The sequence below is a fragment of the Sipha flava genome, unplaced genomic scaffold (genome assembly GCF_003268045.1).
Source record: "Sipha flava isolate LNK unplaced genomic scaffold, YSA_version1 163_pilon_pilon, whole genome shotgun sequence".
In the NCBI taxonomy this organism is placed as follows: Eukaryota; Metazoa; Arthropoda; class Insecta; order Hemiptera; family Aphididae; genus Sipha; species Sipha flava.
In genome coordinates, this window is record NW_020271821.1 from 179,747 (window position 1) to 202,620 (window position 22,874).

Genomic DNA, 22,874 nt, shown 5'->3' on the forward strand with positions numbered 1-22,874 from the left:
CCGGGAAACCATCGATACGAAATTATAGTTATATTTTTGAGAGAATTCCTGAAAGCGTGCGTGGGGTGGAAATCAAACCAGAGGAGCCTACCGCTCCCCATAGCTCCACTACTACCACCACCCCCTACCCGTTTACTACTATAACACGACTATACAACTACAACTATACCGCTGCTGCTGCTGCTGCTGGTGTACGCGTGTGCGTGTGTGCGTGCGTTCCTCCAGTGCCACCGCCGCCGATACCTCCTGCACCGCCACCGCCTCCGCACAACGCGGGCCGCCACCCTTTTACGCAGCATTAAAAGTTTCATGCAGAGCGAATATCGTCGGCTGTGTTGCCATAGGGATAATCGTATTAAAATCTAAAATGGTCTCCCGTTACACCTTGTTCGTTATTAAAATCCTCCGTATACATTCAAAAATTATTTCGCGGTTTATATACAAACGGTAGCGGCGGCAACAGCCCCCGCGCGCGCGCGCGCCAAGTCGTAGTAATAATATGCGGCCATTTTTGTTATTTCGCGAGTGTGTGTTTCTGCGTGTGTCTCCGCGTCCGATGGAACGTGTGCACGCGCGCGCTTGCGTGTGTTTTTTAAAAAGCTTTCGCGATGGTTTTCTGAAAGGCTGCCAATAACGATTAGTCCTTAACAGGATCGCGAGTGCTTTGTCCATGTGCGAGTATATATATATATATATATATACATGAGTATACATACATATAACGTGTTTGTGTGTGTGTGTGTAAAGCAAGTTCGATAATTAAAAACGGGTGCTCGAAAATCACCGGCCATGTTTTTTACCTAACGATTGGTATATTTATGCGTACGCTCATATCTCATCTCCATAATATCAACGATTTTTCGGTTTTCATAAAATATATTGTTTTTAACACGTCGTCGTATGCATATATCCCGATGTCCATCGTAAACTTTACGCACTAGGAACGATATATAAACAAACAATGTACGGTCCAGCGGTGTCGAATTTTTTTAAACTCGAAAAACTTGATTTGCCGGCCAAAAATCAGTATATACTTTCATTATGATAATGTAACGTTTCACCGAGCAAGCGCTGCGCACGCAGGGAGATTAAGTAAACGCGCGCGTTACGATAGAATAAAATATCTCGTACCGACATACATATTATGTTGACGAGAGATCTTGTACAAGAATGTACGTACAAACAAAATTATAATATTATAATGAGTAAACATAATAGTAATAATTTGGCGCTATACTTCTATGGTTCCGCAAATGTTATATATTATGTGGACTGTAAACGAACACCAAGCAACATATTTCTCTTTTCCAAATGTAACGGCGATCAATATTATTACCATACCGATCCTTCACTTTTTTAATAGGTCGTATGCGTATGTATATGTATGTGTGTGTGTTTGTGTGTGTGCGCGTGTATTTATGACGACTCGGGATTTTCGAGAGAAGACCCTCCTCTTGTTATAATGTCACCGACATATTGCGCACGTTTGCGAGATACGAGATCGGGGGAGGGGGATAAGGGTTAAAAAAACCCCTGGTTGTTCTTTCCCGCAGCAGTATTAAATCATGACTAATATATCTACTTATAAAGGACAACTCGAGAAAACTATAATCAACGTTCTTGAAAAACACGACTAGAAAATTCGCAAAACAATACAAACGATATTCATACCGTATACTTAACATTCGTTTTATTGGAAACGTTTTCGGTGAATTTCGTGTTATTCATTCGTACCGATACAGAATTACATAAATGTAAATTATAAAAAATGTGTATTATACAAACATGGTTGAAAATGAAACGTAACGTTCCATACAGATTTTAACTGTTTCCCGGGTTATAGCTTTAAGATTTCAAACGATGAATATGTAAAAAATAAAAGGTTAAAAACAAAATCGTCCGTTTAGCTTTGGCATTTCCTAAAAGGTCAAAACCTCCGGAAACCAGCGTTCCAATGACAATATCACTGAACGTTTTATTTTGTTTTTCGGTTTTCGAAAACACTAATATTATTTCAAAAATATAAACAGTTTGCTTCACACTGTGACGCAATAAACATGATGACGATGGCGATGGTGGCGACGGCGGCGGTCGTATTATAAATATTTTTTAAAACTAAATCGGTTGGTACGAGTGGCTGGCAGAGCAAAGGGATGTGTGCCGGATCGAAACTTTAAATTCGCAGTTTAACTCAAGGGATTTGTAACATTGCATTGAGGGAGGAGTTCAATTTATCCTTCTAATTCTGATTAGTCATGCGGGAAATAAAATCAATACTGGCAATAAAAAACCGCCGGAGAGGATGTAAATGAATGCTGTATGCCCGCGATGTTTGCCCAAATATTACCGACATCCTTTCCCCGGCATATATTCCATCCCTCTGTGCGTACGCACATTTTAAACAAGGGAAAATATATTTATGATTAAAAACACAGGTTTACGTGTAAACGACGAAAAACGTAAAAGAAAAATTTATACCCGTATATTGTGAAATTAAGTAACATAAATAAAAACTAATAAAAAACACAATTTGTTTACTCGACAAACGGAAATTTATATACAATTCAGCCAATAAAAAAAAAATTGAAAGACGATTTTCATGTATTTAATTATCAAAATATTTTACCATTAAATTCGTTTTCTAATCAATAACAAAATTCACTTTCTTTGAACAATTTTATATCTATTTCAATACTTAGTATTTGAAACAATGATTGTAATTGGATATTCAAATTAAAATATCGCTTATTATTTAAATTTAATCTATACGTACAGTATAAATACATTATTATTTTCATTAATTAATTTTTAAAAATATTATAAATACTTTGTCTTCAATTAACCTAATTTTATAGTTGTAAATTTACTAAATTCACTTTTTACATTTTATGTCTTTATATCAAATAATGATAGTTTGAATAAATTGTCTCCTAGTGGCTCTAAAAAACAAAAAAGATATAAAAAATTAACGAAATACAAATTCAAATTAAGTTCAATAAAAATAAATAATATTAATGATTAAACGTAAAGATATATTCTCATGTTGTAAAAATATATAAATATTCTAACGACAATGTTTGAAATTAATTTGAAGATTTTTTTTCCTAATTGTCGGTTTAAATACTATGTACAATATTTTCATAACTAGGATTTGTTTGATTTTTACAAATAACTTCACTAATTAAGATTAAGTCATTACTACGGCTAAAACTTAATTAAAAAAATAAGTATATTTAATATAATAATTAAACGTGAGCTATTTATTTTTGTTTTTTTTTTGGTTTAAATTATTTATCTAATTAAACATAAAATGTTTTAATTTGAAACTCTTCGCAGTAAATTTTTACACGGAGAATAGAAAATAAATTATATGGTATTAATTATTTAGAATGTTTTGGAATTATTTGAAAACGGAACGAAAATTATCGACCGTGTGTCCAGAGATGTATACATTATTAATAAAACTACGGTAAATATAATATTTTATAGTGTTATAACGCGTATTGTATTCGATGAGGGTTTCACAGCAACGCTACAATGATAATATGACGTGTACGATATCACACGACATATTTCGTCCGGGGAATTCAAATTTTCACTTTTATAGATTTCCCGGTAAACGCCGAGTGTTGGTGCTCCGGAGTTAATCGATTTCCTCGCACGGATTCGGGATCGGAGTTCAATGCAAATTCGCACCGAGAAAATCTCAAATTCGAGGTAGGTACTTTTTGTCCGAATTCAAATACAACATTGCGACGACACGGCCGATACACATACACAATACACCGAACATCGGAATCTAGGTTTAAGAACAACCAGGGCCGGCGAGAACTTTTGACGCCCCCTTTACTTGCACTTGTTTGGCCAAGATATGCATACTTTAGTACAATAAAAATAATCAAATCCGTATCTCATTCATTACGGCGAATGAGATTATAAAAATAATTGTGTATAAAAGGCCGAGACGACAGGCCCCGGGGCTCTATCCTTCCCCGCCCCACCCTCTCGCCGGCCCAGAGAACGACTAAAATAATGATTCCCGAACGGAGGGTACGTACGTAATACAATATCGTCGTGCACCGCCGACGTTTCGTCCGTCACCGCGAACGATACGGTACCGTCGAACAATAACGGATGTAGGATGCGGATACGCAAAAATCGTACCGATTTAGGTACGAAAAAACAAAGAAAAATAAATTAAGATCCGTATCACGCGTCCGCGTTTTATCATCGGAGTGCGTATACGAAAAACAATCGTCCGTCGCGCACAACAATCAATGCGATTCGGCGCCTGTTGAAAGATACGCGTAACAACAGCGTACTTGCGCGCCGCGGCCGACGCGATCTCCATAACCTAACCCAACCGGTGGCGATGCCCGTTGCTCCGACCGAGCTTTGCCCGCACGCGTTCCACGTCACTTTGTCGGGTGGAATTTTTTTCTTATTTTTTTTTTTTGCTTCCCGCGATACGACTGGTCGGTCCGACGATCTTTAACCGCACGGCTCGCGGACCATCGGATCGTTGATTAATAATACGCCGTAATACGATAACACGACGATAATTCAATAGTGATAAAAGTCGCGCGCGCGTTTTTTTTTTTCCATTTATTTTGACAGGCATCCAGAAACTCTTGTCCGAAGAAGGTAGGTAGGTAGGTAGGTTGGTAGGTAGGTGCAGCCAGTCTCCCACATTCTCGGACGCGACGCGTCACGGCACGCCGGCCGGCCGACCCCGACGTCACCGCCACCGGCCGCAAAACAGATCGTACACACACACACACATAAACGTACGCTATAATAAACGCATGCGCCAACACAAGCTTACGTTATTAGAATATTGCCATATTATACCTGTACTCTCCGATGCAGAGCCCAACTCAGGGAGGGGGGGGTCCGATGAGACTTAACGCACGCCGTTTGCGGCGAACGCGGGCGGCGCGAAATCGTTAATGAAAAATACTAATAAGACGTGTGCGGGCCGCTGAACGTTTCGTAGACGTGACTGCCCTAGATCGGCGGAGGCCTACGCGGCGGAGGAAAAAGAAAGACCGCGCACTACTACGACCTCGGCGTTATCGGCGGTTTATAATTGTAACACGCGATTGTCAAACGGTCTCGGACGATAACGAAAGTCGTACGAAAAGCTTTAGCACCGCCGCCCCCGGTGGACTAGACCAACAACGTGCGGATCGTTTATGAACACCGACTGGCGGTCGGTAAATCCACGGACGTGCGCACACACACGAATTCTATTTCGGCCGCTCGTCTAGGGAAGTCTATTGACGCGACAATAATAATTATCGTCACCTGTGTTGATAAAGTTCCGACGGGGACTGTCGGTCGGATTCCGATAGCGGCACACGATGTCAAAAATAATATACCTGTGGTCCGGATAGACACGCGACCGCGACCTTGCGTCGTCGTTTTCGATAACCGCGTGCGCGGACTTTTAATATACTTTTAATTTATTCGACACGCGAAAATGATTTTAGCCCGTAGTTACTAAAATACTTATTGTTCCTGTGGAGCTCGTGACGAGGAATGGCTTCCGTCCGCATTCGTCGATGCGAATTACTTCGCGTTTACAATCAATGCAATTATTACGAAAACACGTCTGCCGCGCACTCAAAAATGGATTAACGCCACGCATTGCACGGTACTGTGACGTCGGGACTTGAGTTGTTTAGCAAACGCGAATTTTTATTTTTATTTTTCCGTTCACCGCTTTAACCGACCGACCACACGTTCGCCCCTCTGCCCTTCCCACCGCTAAACGTATCACGTGCACTTACCGAGTACGCGAAAACCATTTGCATCCGTCGAATATCCAATGCGGCGCAGGCAGCTCCAACCTGTGTGCAATAACGTGTCGTGGTCGGCGAAAAACTGAAAACTCCGGAGTGGACCGGCGCGAGATCTAGACCGTTCAAATGATTCGCGAACGATAAACACCGACCGAGAGAAATGTGAAAAAAAAAAAACAAACGTAATAAAAGAGAACGCGATAATAATTAAAACACTATTTTGCAACTATACATGTTCGAACGCGAAATAAAAGTGGACGAAAAAAAAAAAAAAAAAAACTTTATTATAATGTACATGAACGCCGTTCATTAAACGTAAATCGAATATTATTGTTGAAAATCGTAACGCGAGTTGAATTCGGGCAGGGGAACCCGACTTGAGGACACGTTTATGCGTTTTTTTTTTTCCGTTTTTATTTTTTTTATTTTTTTTTTTTTTTTTTTATTCAATATTATTTCTCGTAAACGTGTGCACGCGTCCGCGAGTGTACTGTAAAACGCGCGTGTGCGTACGTGAGCGAGTGTGTGCGCGCGCGCCGAGCTGCAGGAGACGACCGCTGCACAGACCGTCTAGCCGGCATAGACGCGGCCCGAGAAACTAGTTCTGGTTTTTTATTATTATCATTATTATTATTATTTGTTATTACACTATTCATTCTGTGCTCCGTCTGGGCTTACGCACGCGCACGCGTACACACATACTGGCGCGCGTACACACACACACACGAGACCTAGACGTCTGGCGTTCTAGTAAAAAAAAAAAAAAAAAAAATAACCGAAATAAAAATAATGGTGTGGGTTCCGGCTCTCGAAAGTGAATGCGTGCCGCAGTTGCATCGCCACATTAAGCAGTTCTCAAAATATGCGCGCGCGCGCGTACGTCGAATAAAATTGCCGATTTTTGACATCGCCGCGAAAAATGTTGGTACAGAATATTGAATAAATTTTTGTTTTCGCCGTCCGTCGCTCGGACGACACCGAATTCCCCGTTGCCCATCGAGACTCTTGAATTTTAATTTGTATTTTTTTAAAACCGTGTCTCTTTTCGATTTTCGTTTTCGAGCTCGGCAATAATCTAAAATATCGTATTTATTAAGATTTAACCGGCCCGCATCGCAGCGTCGCACGACCCGGAGTTTTAAACACGCTAATATAACGCGCGATACCACGGTGAAACGAGATACGGATAACAATAATTAAATAGTTCCGACCATTCGGTCTAATAATAGTTACAATTATTAATCGAATCGAAATTCGTTCTGGATGTACTTTATTTTTCTTCTAGATTTTAATTACTAACGAACACATCGAAATTCGTACAGATACCAGATTTTTTTAACCGCATTGAATAAAATGTAAAAGTACAAAACCACACGAAAAAAAAAAAACGGATAGTTTATACGATTTAATTGCTCGTCTAAAAGAAATTAATTAACAAAATTAAAAATAGTTACGTTGTAGAATCGTGAACGCATTTAGTAGATATTATTATTAAATATTCTGAACTGCGTTCGTTTGTTACCACGGATATTTAATCATTGAAAGTACATTTTTACATATTTTGAAGGATATTTCTTAAGGTTATTACGCTATTAGCTTATATAGACTATGATCATGAAATTCGTTTGAAAATTAATAATATTACCATACAGAGTTAATGATAATACTTATTACTACGGTTGGGATTTATTTTTATTTTTATCGCCTTTTAAAACGAAAATACCATAATATAATATACATGTTAAAGTACACGATCTATATATTCCATTTCCATGGAAATATTTAAATGTTATAATCGATCTCATAATTTGTTTTAGTTGATTTTATGTTGAATGTGTCTAATAATAAAATTACACATACTCTTTATGTATGTACCTACAGATATTGTACAATTTATAGGTACACACAATAAATATACCTATTGTACATGAAAACGAATTCAAAAGATATTTTTAATAATATTAAATCCTGCGTTACGCAAATCAAGGTATATTCATTGAAAGTTATATGATTATTTATAAATTATTGTAAGGAATAGAGTACGGATTTTAAAGCGATAAAAAACTTACTATTGAACGTATATACGCAATAACACGTAGTACGACGCTCGCGGTGACAAACAAACCGTGCGGGGAGGGGGAAAAAACGTTCGCTGAAATGGAAAAATCATGAAATTATTTACACTATCATCATCACCATCGTCGTAATCGTCATTGTATTTACCACCCATTTTTTTCGTTTTACGCTTGATGTCGCAACGTTTAATGGAAACTAAATATTATGTAGATGCATACACATGCGTTCCATTCGCGTATTAACAATAGTAATAATAATTTTAATATAAAATCCGAAAAGAAATGCGCGTCGTTACTATCGCACGCACCGGTCTTGGGTGGTGCGACGTCGTCTCCACCCCCACGGAGAATTAGGCGCGCGCGAGGAGTCTGTGTGTACAAGAATATCGGAGAAAATTATAAGGGGGTATAATATAACTCTACCGCGCGCCGCCGCGGCGGAGAGAGAGAAGCCTCGTAAACAAATAACGGCACAGAACCACGTCGTCGTTATGTACGTAGTGAGTAGTAAAAAGATTTGGCGGAATGGTGGTGGTGGTAAGCCTAAAAAGGAAAATCAATATATTCCATAAAGTACTCTCCGCGAAACCGCTAATTCGGAATTACATTTTTCGCGTTTCCTATCGTTTTACATAGCCGGAAAAAAAAATGAGAGAAAAAAAAAGAAAAGAGAAGATGAAATAAAATAAAAAATAAAAAGGAAAGGAACCACTCGTGGTCGCGTACATAAAGTATTTCGCGTATGGTTGTGTTCTTTTTTTCTTCTTTTCTTTATGAGGGTTGAAATACACCGCCTTCCGGTTTGACAAATTCGGCTCGTACATCAAAACGCTCAAAAGGTCCTCGAGATCCGTCCGGCGGTAGCGGTTGACTGTTACAGGACGGCTGCGGAGAAGTGGTGCAACGAAGGGGGATGAAAAACCCCTGTAATTTATATCCATTTTGGAATGCGTTTTACTATCATTATATTGTGTAAACCGTATCGTCGTCGACGCGAGGCAACAGCATCAAGGAATGTATATAATATGTATATGTCTCTTTGTGTCTGTTTCTGTCTTTCTTTCTCTCTCTCTCTCTCTCTCTCTCTCTCTCTCTCTCTTTCTCTCTCCCTATTCCCGAAGCTTTTTTCCATCACAAACGTTTCTCTGTTTTCTTCGTTTAATCTTATTAATTGATCATTTACGGATTAATAGTATTATTAACTCCGATACATATTTCTAAACTCATAGCCACACGTTAACCTCGGTCGAAGATCGAAAAAAAAAATTAAAAAAAATTAATAACCAAGTACTTAAAAAAGATTAAACAGAAGAGAAGCGCTACTACACACACACGTACGAACACATTTATCGATGTTTTCTTACGTTTGTGCTTATGTAAGAATGTGTATATTATATTACAATTCCGCGCGTTCGTAGTGAACGTGCACACGGGCAACGTGCGGCAATAATGTGTTATAGTTGTCTGACGATGATAAAAAACTAGCATTGACCTTTTAGCGTTTAGACACTTAATCTTAACACGTTAAGTTTATTTTTATTTAAAATACTGAAAAAAAAAGTAATAATAATAACGAAAAAAAAAATCGTCTGCGCTATTAAAGCGTCAGCCGGTCAATGTATTATTATTGCTTTTAATGGATTCAGTTGGAAATTTGTTGAAAAGTCCGATTGAGAGGCAATATAGTTACATTCGTATGATACACAAACCTACGTATTATAAATAGGCGTGATTGAACTCACAATAAGTTGAGTTATGCGACGCTATACAGCATACTGCAGTCCGTCGTCCGCTCTAATGTGTTAGTAATTCATTTCGAACGACGTCGGCTGTGTACTTTATAAATTTACACTCTGCATAATGGGAGAATAAATAGTCTTCAAACTTTGAATGTTTCGATTTTTTTAGCTTAATAAGTATACTGTGCAGTGCAAAAGATTGGAATTCCGTTTTACAAACTAATCATTGTAAAATAAAAATATAATTAGATTTAATCATGTGAAGGTCATTTACATCGGTTGTACGAGTGTTACGACGCACGGCCAAGCATCGATTACCGATTGATTATTTTACTAAATACATAGATCGTAATTTGTATTGTTTCTTTTGTGTTACTGAAATATTTATTTATGTTTCTCTTGAAGCAGTTATTATTTACGAAAAATATGTAAGAGGAAAACAAATATTTTTAAATTAGTACTTAATTATTTTGAACGCCATCGTACCGGAAATAACTCTAATTGAATTATCATAAAAAAAAAAAAAAAAATACTTAAAACTTACTCATAGCCATTAAGACATAAATTATTACAATCGAAATGTATTATTAAAAGCAAAAATTGGAGCTAGTCTTTTCAGTAATAGTAGGTATTTATTATTCAAATATTATGTTCGCGCAATGTTTACAGGACGGATGAATAATCCATTACGCAAGATAGGAAAACGATGTTAAAAATATATTCCAACATGGTTTTGTTTATAATGCATTAAATCAGGAAATCGAAACGATGCTGTGCTTCCGTGAAAAGCGAAAACGTCCGTAATACGAATCACATCGATCCCAGGCACGGATCCGGAGTAATTATTTGAGGGGGGGGGCATTTTATATTGTGGAAATTATATAATATATAAGATTCAATAGTTCTATATTATTATAGATATTACCGTTTGCCATAAATATTCTTGACACAATAAAGGAATAAACTTTCAGCTAAAAGTTTAAAAAAAAAAATAGGTACATTGAAAAGAAAAATTTTTAATTTAAGAACAATAAAAAAAATATTAAATATGAAATTAAATTAAAAATTATAGAGCGAAATATAATTTTCTTTTGGTTTTTAAAAACATGTCAGTACACAGTTGCTATAGAAATAATATAATTTTTATCATTGCTTGACATATAATATTATAATTTTTTTTTTGTTTTGTTTCGTGATATTTGGGGGGGGGGCATCGCTACCATACCTCTCCCCTTGTGTCCGCGCCTGATCGATCCCGTTCGAACCGTTAAATAAATGTTCGTAATCTCGGAAAACCGTCCACGTTTCATCACCTTCATTTTACGCGTGTATAGTGCATGGATTTGTAACTTTTGCATAGGATCCGCAATAAGATCTGTGTAAGATACATATCCTCTGTTGCGCTTCATCGACACATGAAAACAACGCGAGGCGTTACTTCATCGCGTGCGCAAACCGTGTTAAAAATACACGACGAGTAGCCATCGGACATCGTTCAACATGACGTTGCGGGGGGTAAACTTTGTTCCGCGATGCCAACGGTTCCTGGACGGATAAATTAACCGGCCAAACTTTGCCTTACCCCTATTGTGTACAGTTAACGTGGCAACGATCTGCTGATGGACAACGTCACCTGGGCATATCTCTGGAAGGTTATTCACGTTTTGTGTGTAAAAATAATACAAAAAATAAATAAATAAAACGTCGTCGTAGTTGTTTCTATTGTACGTAACGGTATTACGGCGCGTGTTTACACATCTTGTAAATTCAATTCGACTTTTACGCGGATTCAAGTTTACACGCTCGTGCGCGCACACATAGCCGCGGTTAAAACGCGAATTATTGCTTTTCGCATCGACGGAACGGTGGCCTCGTCGTTGCGCGTATAATTATACTATAAGCCTCAGAGGTGTGTACGCGCGTACATGAAACATCGTACGTCGAAACGTGAGACATTTTTTCGCGTGCTGCCGTTTGCGGATTTTATATCGTCAGTCGGTTAGTGCTGTTCGGAGCGTTAGATGTGGGAGGAGAAACGAACCAGAAAACGGTCGCGATGAAACCGATCGGTTTTCCTATCGCGTTCGAATAACACGTGCGCGCATAATTGTGTTCAAGAACAACGTAAATAATATACGCGCCACGGTGTGCACGGCAAAACCGTGTAAAACGCCATTTTACGTCCGTTCCGCGGTACAAACGACTGCGCGTAGAGCAATCTCGTACACGTATTACATACGCATACGGTTACCGATATTATAACCATTAATAACCAACCGTCTATAGACGTACGCACGCAAGTCTACTGCGTTGCAACAGACATTTGCGAGCTGTGCAGGTATTATTACCCGGTCGGGCTTCGGTCTCCCTCACTCTCTCTCTCATTCTTTGTCTCTCTAACGCGCGCACACCCTCTCACCGCGTCGGTCTCTCGTTTTCTCGGCGAGCAGAGGTCATGTTCTATGCAAAACTGACGTGCATAATGCGGTCGGTGCAAAAATAATCTTCAAACCGGTTTCAGATTTTCGGGAGAACAACGGATCGGTGGCGCGGACGACGTCCGAACTGGAGGACATTGCGATGCGCACACATAGGCCGGGAAGGGGGGGATGCGCTTGTACGACGTGCAGTTCGCCCGTCTACCGCGTGCATCAGGAACGCGTCCTGCGCCCCCGTGCCGCCCCCGTGCCGCCCCCGTGCCCCCTGCGAGAACGTGCTGAAAGCGATTTCCGTCCCTTCGCCAATCGTAACACCGTCCCCGTTGTCCCTGTGACCATCGAACACGAAACGTAATGCGAACCGCGTGCACTTGACGCGCGCTCGCGTTACGCGTTCCCTGAGATACGTTGTTACGCGTACGACAACGTAGTTTGGTTGTGACGAGACAGCGCATCGCGTTTAGCTCTCTGCACCTGTCTGCGGTGCGAGAGTTACCTAACCCTCGGACACATACCGCCCCTACTTCCGACCGTGTTCATCCGGGGGGGGGGGGGGGTAGATAAAAACGCTAGCGTTGAACCGGTAAGGAAAAAAATTCAATCGCCGCTTAATAGAACTTATAGGTATCAGAGTGTGCGACGTGGTTATTTTATTTTACACCAACCCTTTTCGGTAAACAGGTCGTTTTCTTTTTTTTTTCCCCTAAAAAGATTATATTTACGAGTTGTTTCCCTATTTTTTTTTCCTCGCACTCCTCGCACGTTGTCGTTAAACTAGCAGGACACGGCGATTCGGCGTTTTATGTTACAAATTTCGGACGATCAACAGGCGAATTATTCACCGGTTACAATATTATTTTGTATGCCCCCCCCGCCATACCATTTCCGCGAATTAAGCACACACAAACCAGACGGCTATAAATACCGCACACACACACGCGCGCCCGCGCACGCGAAATACATAATATAATATGATAATATACGTGTGTGTATAGTTTATACATATTTGTGTGTTTATAGTATGACCATGGGAGTTGCATTTTGTAAATTATGTAAGCTAGACAGTAGACAGACACTATATACGGGCTGTTGACCTTGGGATACTTTACTAGTCTGCCGGGCAAAATTAATATGTGCATGATAAATTCTAAAAACGTGGACAGGTGAGGCACCGCTAACGGGTGGCGCGAACAGCGTCTGGCGACGATGGTTATTTTTTTATTTTTTTTTTCTCGCTCGCACAAGTACACGAGTACACACGTACTTGCACGCGCGTATAGTCATTGTTGCGTCGAACGCAAGAGGGTCCGACGACGATATTTATGGACCGTCGCGAGTCCTACCGGCACGGGACGTAACGCGGTAGATATTATGTATATTATTACGGACGCCGAACGAACGCAGGACCTTAATTACGATCACCCGTTAGAGACGGCTGCGGGAATGCACGTTTTTACGTCGTTCGGCTTACGCGTGTGTACGTACATGTTGTTTTTCCCTGACAAACGACAGGCGATACTTTTACTAGGGGTGAGCCGATCCTAAAACCCATACATGGTATGTGTTTATTTTCAAAACCGATATCGCAAAAAAGGAAAGAACCACCGGCATAAAATACATTAATAACAATAATAACAATATTTTAATCATTAAATATCGATAGTACTGTGATGGGCCAGAGTAAAATGATTTAATGCTAATACCATGTAATATCATATTTATCGGTAATATATGTAATAATTTTTTTAATATATTAAAAATCAACTTGGTTTTTACTTGTGATTATAATATCGGGAATCGGCTTTATATCGGTTGCGTGTATCAGTATATCGGTGAAAAGTGGTATCGACCCATCCTTAATTTTTATATTGTTTGGAATAAAATCGAAATGAGAATCCATCGCTTGCCAATACGATTGAAATACGGTTGAAAAACGTTTCGGTTTAGTGTCGGTTAATACGTTTGCTATGTCCGCACGATGTATGTCTCGGAGATGTTTCGTGTGATCGATCAGTGACAAGAATACATTTTTTGAATTAATTCTTACTTATGCATTACACAACCGCGATTGACTTAAAAAACGTAAGCGTTTAGATGATAAAAATGCTGTTCGGTGTGTATAGGAAAAGAACCGTTTTGACGTTGCGAAAAGGCTAGAGTTAGGAGAATATATACACATCAGAAATATAAAGGAAAATTTATATCGAACAAGGGAAATATAATGCTTTGGTAAAATAATATTTTCAATTACTATAATATATCTTTCGAAATGTTAAAGATTCTATAATCTGATTAAACATGATATATCTTTATGGGGTTTACTTTTTTTAATTTTATACGTATAATATTTCAAAATAGTACACCACTTATACGTGTGAGTAGTTGAGTATCTGAGTGTTCCCTTAGGTATATAGGTAGATATACCGAAGCAGCACTGAAGTGGCTTATTTTCCGAAATCGTTATTTAAGATTTGTATATAGGAGAATATTTTGTATTTATAATTATCTTATGGGCATAATATATCCTTTAGCGCTTTATATAATCAAGTGATTAATTATAGTTATTTTTAATCGTAATTTACCATTCAGTTGTTTCATTGAAGTTTTATTTGTCTGAATATTTTATTATATACATCGACATGCGTGCACTGCAGGGTGTGTCGAGTATCGGGTGCGTATACTTATTGACTTCACTTGAGATTTCGAGTTAAGGACTCGCCTCGGGATCTAGGGCTTCCCTCTTTGCTTTTGGTTTTTTTTTTTTTTTTTTTAGTGAAAAACATCAAATAAAACGCAATTCTTCTCTGTACAATATAATACGAGTGTACGGAAAAAATAAAACATAACGAGGGTTAATTTGGTTCAAAATTTTGTATGTATAACATTTCGTATTCATCAAAAATTAGCTGTTTAAATCGAAGTTATTTTTACGATAATGATGATGAGTAGGTACCCTTTTTATATTCATTTTAATAATTAATAATTATATCTTAAAGCAAAATGTGCGCATAAAAGGAAGAAAGTGCGATACGACAAAAGATGCCGAATTAGTAAAAATACAAAGATTTTCGACTGTTACGATGAAAAAATACAAATTATTCTACCGAATAATTGCGTACGAATATTAAAAGTGTTTTAAAAACTTGCATTGTTATAAAAGTGTGACCTCCAAGTGAAAAAGAAACGTACTTATAGGCTTACATTTATTTTTATTTCTTATTATTGACTATAAAAGGTCATCAACCTAGAGGCATATAATAGTAAGGACCAACAAATTATTGCAGACATCGTCTGAAATTAAAGTCTGCGTACGCCTATGTTTATTTATGTGCTTTGGATATTATATATATATTGGTGCTCCGGATGATTTACATATTTATATATTATTGTTATTTAATATTTACCGCTCATAAAATGAATGTATAACGTGGTTAAGCGATAAAAAACGAAACACTGTAATTCCATGTTCGAAAATATGCGTGCACCGAAACATGTATACTAAATAATTTGGTTATATGTAAATATATAAATAAATAAACGTTAATGCTTTATTGAGCAGGTTACATACTATTGTTGTGTGGATGAAATAACTTTTGAATCGATTGTTTAGCTTAGGACATCATTCAAAATCTCTAAAATAAAAAAAAAAAAAGGTTAAATGTGTACAGGTATGTATCAGCGGAAAAACATTATTTCAAACATTCTTCACCGACGATCACGTATGCGTAATAATTATAATAATACAAATTCGTTTGTCGGATTTATTCGTTTACTGCGACGATATATATATATGTATATATATCTTATTCGTATAATAATCTGCAGCTGTATTGTAGTATACATGTGTATGCACTTCTGACTAGTTGGCAAGTAAGAATGTTTTTAACATAATATTTATACATTTTCAATAATTTCACTGCTACAATTGCCGGAAACAACACAGCTACATATACGCATTCGGTTTTGTTTCAATAACATTGTATTAAAATTATGTTATGCGTATATTTACCCATGCACTTAATACGTATTAGCACTAATAATCGTCAGACGCGACGCTGTACGATAAAATTAACATTAAAACGTATACATTTAAACATATTACATTAAACCGTCGAGAAAATGTTTCATAATATAATATTTTAACGCTAACGCGAGACGAAAAACGATCTAAACGTAGATACGACGTACCGATGTAGAGACAAATATTTTACGCCGATAAAATGTGTGAGCGCGAATTTAATCCTCCCACCACGGTCGTTGCAACCACCTAAGTCATCATTACCAGATTTAAACAATTCTTTAAATAATTCGTGCGTTCCCAGGTTGGGTGAGATGAGCCTATACGAGATTTCGTTTTTACCTCAGCAGAGCCTTGTCGTTAACAGTTAAAATAGTTAGCAGCAGCTGAAACGGGAGTTTAGAAAACGGAAAGAGAAACAGAGAGAAATAATAACAAGGATGCTAATTGATAATTAAGTTGAATAGTCGGCCTTGGAATATTGACGATTCGAATTCAATAACTTATGATGTCTAATAATCGTAATGTGGTAAACGAAAAAACGTAAGTGCGGAATAATTCGAGTAGGAATAGAAATCACTGGGCACTGCCTCGCACGATAAAGGCAATACATAATTGTATTCAAAGGTGTCCGTGTAATACACAACATTATACGCCTAAACGTGAAAAAGACGATCTCGCCATCAGCGATGAACCGGTTCCGTTGATAGCACGTGATACGGTGTAATCGCGTAATAAGAACAATCGTTTAGAAACACCAAGTACACCGTGACGAGTGCGGTGCGTGTCCGTCGCACATTACGCGACGACGGCGTTCACGCACGATTCATTTCCGACCGCCCGAAAAGCGCGAGAAGCGTCAAAAGCCCCGTAGCCGCCGACATTATCCTTTGGGCCAGGGACGCCATTTCAGTTTGAAGAGGCCAATTTTTCCCACCACCAGGCCAACATTTACGATTAGCCGCGGTGCATGCACAATGTTGAAGATTGGAAAACCGAAGGGCAAGGCCGTGTATCAGTGACGCCTAGGCCAACAGCCGACGGTCGAAAGTGAAAAAAAATCAGGGCGCGCACTCGCTCACCGGTTTGGGCACCACTAGTGACGAGCGTACGCGAACGACGACAAAAACAACGCGCGTGCACCGGGCCTAGCGCAATAACGCTGTCGCGTTCCGTGACCGGACTTAACCTCTTGGTCGCCGAAAGGACGGCGGCGGCGGCGGCAGCGGCGGCGGACTAGAGACCGGGCAGGAGGAGCAGGAGGAGAACTGCATATTTCGGCGGTCCAGACGCGGACGGCCGCCCGCGTGTGTGTCAAAGCTCACGACGGTCTTCCGATCGGTCGGTGGGACACGTTGTCGTGGCAGACGGTCTTTACAAGGTTAACGCGCCACGAAACGGCGCTCGTATCGTTCCGAGATGCGCACACAATTTCGTCCGTGGTGGCGGGACCAGAGGCGGCGGCGACTACGAACCAGACGAGGCGGTGCGTGCGCGCGCCCGTTTTATAAATAATAAATAGTCTTCGGGGAGACGCGCATACGTTTGCCGAATTATAATAATAGTAACGCGAGCGCACAGTATTTTCGCTTGCCCATTGTGTGTGCTTCGCGTGCACCGCGGGTCGAGAAATGCACGAGATGACCTGCGCGCTTGCACACCGCGAGAGCCGTGCTCGGTTAGGCAACAATAATATAAATGTTGGATAGGTAAAACAATACGTACTGGACTGGTTTTTTTTTTTTTCGGGCGGTTTTTTTTATTTTTTTCCATTCTTCTGTTTTTTTTTTTTATGTTTTTTCGTTGCACTGGGTCAGCCGCCGCGAAAAGACGCAAGATTACGCGTCGGCGATTGTAATAATAGGGGGGAAAAAAAATCGTAATAATGAATAGTTTTGAGTTTCGAAAAAGCGAAACAAAGAGCCGTCGTACGTCGTCGAACAACGTTCGTGATCGGGGTGCACGCGCGGGGTGAATACTATTTCAAACCAGACGGACGACACGATCGCGCTGCACTATTGTTCGGAACTAGGGAACTCGGGCTGTTGCAATTCTAGTGAAACGGGACTTGTGCATAGACAACAAGGTCAACGGGATACTAGTCTTATAATGATGCAGTTTCTGGGTCACGTCGGCCATCCAAACGGTTTCTAAAACGACCGTGTTCGCCAGGACGAATAGATCTCGTGCATGGGCGGACACGTCATTTACGAGAGAGACAGAGCGAGAGGGAGAGGACATAGAAAAACGTTTCGCCGGCTCGACTGCATACGTGTAATGACTGGTCGATTAATTTCTTAACGAACCGCATTTTATGCACGTTGCATTAACGTAGTGTCGATCAACATCTCTAAACAACGTCAAATCTCAACTACTCGACGATAACATGTAATACGCGTATTGTGTTTTTGACCTTCGCCGGTTAGTCTTATTCGAATTCCATTATTTTTAGGTACGTGAAAATGTACGTCTGTGTACAAAGATTTTGAAACCAACCGACCGAACGAGCATCACTGCGGATTTTCGCCTTGTTTATAATTTTTAAACAGCAATCGAGTTCGTTAAATTGTACACGTGCACTATATAGATGACGAATATTTACTTGTCATCGTCACAATAAGGTGTCGCAGTGTTATTTATGTATAATTACGTATAAATATAGACGTTGAGCATTGCGTTCTGCTTCTAAATAGATTGACCGGTCACCAACGGAGACCTCGTTAAGAATTATTACGGATTGTCGAAATAAAAACCTCCGAATCATTGAACACTAAATAAACGTTTGAAGCGAGATTGGACAAGGGGAAAATTCAGAACTCGGATGCGCCGTGGTAAATGGCGTAGATATTTTGTATGTGTTTTAAAAATAATAATATAATTTGCAGCACAAAGTATGAGGATCGCGGAGGTATAAAATGTAAAAAAAAAAAAATCACGCGTCAGGAAATCCGAAGGTGTGGGAAAATATTTTTTTTTTTATTAGAAATAAGTACTGAAATAGAATTATCAAGGAAATGGTTTGGAAACTCGCCAGATTCGAATTTATAATGTGAAAAATATGTTTGCATGAAAATAAGAATCAAAAGAGTTTAAAATATAAATGGTTGTAATATTGATATAATCGTATATTGCGCACGTATGGATTGTTGTTACATAAAAGTGTATTCATTTATTTTTATGAACATATGCGTTGGATGCCTACTGAAAATCATCCAGCCATGAATACTAAAGTACAAACGTAAATAAATAAATAGTGGGGTGGTCGAAAGATAATTCTGTTCCGTGTCAAGTACAATATACATTAAGCAAGAGTTATCACGATAAAGGGTTGGATTAGTAACGAGTAGGTATGTACACAACGTAGTGAACGTTTTAAATATTTACGCATATTGGGGATCATTAGATTTCATGAAAAATAATTAAAATATTTAAATAAATCTTGTATACAGTTGCTATCGTGAAAAGAAAAACCATAATATGTCAGTCGTTTGTTTCGGTTTAAATTCACACTTAAAAAAACATTGTCATCATAACTCATATTTCTATGATTTCCGCATACGAATTGCATAGTATTATGTTTTATGTTTAAGGGTTCATTTCACAGCGAGACTAATGGGAGGAAAAATGAAGCGGCTTAAATATTTGATTCTGAGAAAACGAGTAAAAGTGTGATTTCGATGAAAAGTGTTTTAATGATTACGATTTATATTCACTCGCATAACTCTCATCAAGTGCGATTTATTCGTATTTAATTAATTAGAATAAAAAAACAAGTATTATTGATTGAAAAACAAGAGAATAAAAAATAAATACATAAATAAAATAAAAATAAAAATCTCGTAGAGAGAGAAAAAATTATCTTCTACTAAAATGATGGTATATTATACGAATATTACACGTATATATGTAAGTGAAAAAGTGTAAATATAAAAATGCTGCGATGATGGCAATGCTAAAAGTTAAGGATTTTTTGTGATGTAAATTTTGATCTTATTTTCCATGGATTCGATTGGGGTCCGAGGGATATTTATATACATATATATACACCTAATGCACCTACACATTTCGTACGGAAAAACATAATTTATTCGTATTTTATTCGCAAAACGAGTGATTATATATTAACATTTTAAAAATGTTGAAAAAACACGTTTGCACACACGTACAGGTATATTATACATACATGTATACAGGTCGTTTAACATGTACGCGAAAAATATACGTTGAAATTATATTGAAAAACGTCATATCCAACGCACTGTGTACATATCGCATAATAATATTAACCATATACGGTTTCAAAGGGTTTGTTCGTCTCGTGGCGCGCACGCCGACAGGATATAAGAACGATTCGCGATGGTGTTTCGTAGTTCAAAACTAACTTCAACCGTGGTTATACGTAAGAACAATACGGTATGACACGTAATTCAACAATCGAATCGATCGAATTCGTAAATCAACACGATTGGGAACGTATTATGCGTCGCGATGTTTTACAAATATTATAAATTTTTAGACGATATTATAATGCAGGCGACTGCTATTACGGACCTATTCACTGCAGTCCGGTTCGATTTCCATTCAAATATGTAGGCGGCACAAGTACACAATAACAATATACCGTATGTATATACGAGTGATGCGGCCGCGCGCCGATTCGACCGGCGGACAAGGGATTATCACTCGTTTTATTATTATCGTTATTATTATTTTATTTTATTTTATCTTCGGTATATACAACACGAATGAGACTGCTTTCCGTGCGCGCGCACGTCAATCAAAAATAATATCTCTTTTTTTTTTTTTTACCAAGCATTCTTTCAGCATTCCGACATTTTGGAACTAATTATTATCATGCGTGCGCACTTACGATTTCACTGGTAATCCCTTATTTATTATGTCCTCGATAACGATATATTCGTTTTTATATAAAATAATGTTCACAAAAAAAAATTAGTAACAATCATACCCTTGGACGATGGCGAGACGGGATATTACATTAGTGTGTTATTTTTAAAACTATTAAGAATTCTAATTTTTTGGCGAAAGTCTTATAATCAGTTGTTATTTCATTTTTGTAAAAACACATATATTTCAAAACATCTTATACGATTAAATATAAAATGATGTCATCTTGTTTGAACTCGTTTTTAAAATTAATTCACCTGGACATATATTTATTAGAGTTTTGAATGCTAATCGAAAAGGTGCAGATTTTTAAATTCGTCTGTATATAATATGTACCTCTATCGAATGTGTTATCTAAGTAATGCTATTGCCAACGCTACAAGTTCGATATGAATAACTGATTATTTTTCATCGACCATTTAAATTTGTCTGAACTACAACTAGTATTTAACACTATTATTCTATATCGATTAACACTAACAGTTTTCGATTACATGTTTTTAAATAGTAAAATTAGAAATGCACAATAATGTAAATAAAATAAAAAAATAGCATTCAATAGTTAGAAATTGATAACAATTACAAACATCTAATTATAGAATCTAAAAAGAAACATACGCTGTAGAACGTATACAATGTAAAGTCGTGTAAATAGTAATTAACGTTAATTAACGAAACGATAACAACATAAACCGATTAGTTGTTACGTAATACAATTAGATATTAGAAATAACTGCGTGGAACACTGTTTGACATCGTGTCTTAACATTCGATAACCCTCCTCCGCCACTCTGAGCCTTTGCGTGCTAATAAATAACTTATTAGGTGCAGAAGAGTACATAAAAACGTCAAAACCTTAAAATAGTTATTGTTAATCAATCGAGATCAAAGGAGAAAACGATTTTTAGTCTTGTACACGTTTGTAGCTTCAGCGCTACGACACAATACCAATGTACTGCTGAATTGTATAACGTGTAATAACACTAATAATAAAGTATTTTTATTATTATCGCGTAGTAACACGACACTCGTATCGTATTCACTTATGAACGCGATGAGCGTACGCTATGTTAATTATTTCCAGCGAGTACCGAGAATCGGTTGAAAAAATAAAATATAAACATGATAAGGCAGAGGAAGGGTGGTCTAGCGATTTTTTCGTATCCTTTTTTTTACGTGGAGCGTTAGAAAAGTAACAAAGTATTAAAAAGAGTATTATTACTGTGCGTATCGCATTTAATGTGTTGGAAAATTTACTTTTCAGCAACAATAATTGAATAATATACCAGTTACATAATATGTGTCAAAAGATTATATACGTTATGCCATCATTCGTCCAAGACCGTGTACGGTAATAATATCACAATGAGAACTCGGTCAGCGGTCTTTTGATAATTATCATCACATATACACTGTCCATAACAAATCGATTCGAAAAAAATTATATTTTCGTATTTATTTTGTGTGCGGACGTCATCGCGAAGGGACGTTGTACGCGGTAAATTAAATAGAAAACTTTTCGTAAAACACCTGACCATCGCTGATGATAATTTCGATGACCGCGAAACGAGCGATTCGGGGTGACAATAAATACAATACTGTTTAAACACAACGACTCTGATTGGTTGGACGCGTATGCCAATAATTTTACATCGGCAATACAATATTATTATTGTCGCCGTATTATGCGACGTGGATCGGGTGAAAATCGGTCGGTAACGACAATTCTTTCGATAAGCACCGAACGGAATATATACGTACGCGTATTTCACCGAAAAGTTTTATTGCGCTTTCACTCCGTTCGCTACAAGTCCACCACCCGACCCCGCCTTATAACACGGTGGCGCGATTTCAGGGGTGTCCGACCGTGTACACTTGCGTACCCCAGTAGC

At 38.1% G+C, this 22,874-nt stretch overlaps 1 protein-coding gene across 5 annotated transcripts in view; it reads right to left on the reverse strand.

Moving 5' to 3' along the window:
* The window catches only part of LOC112679512 (broad-complex core protein-like), an 86,669-nt gene that overhangs the window by 49,527 nt on the left and 14,268 nt on the right, over positions 1 to 22,874 (reverse strand). For 2 of the 5 annotated variants that reach the window (XM_025549348.1, XM_025549347.1), the window contains one exon: positions 15,625 to 15,688. The exons of 2 other annotated variants lie outside the window; for them this stretch is intronic. The gene's annotated coding sequence lies outside the window, so the exon portion shown is untranslated. Of the gene's footprint in view, positions 1 to 5,792; positions 5,977 to 15,624; positions 15,689 to 22,874 lie in introns of those variants that run through there. One more of the 5 variants, XM_025549351.1, reaches the window with a different exon arrangement.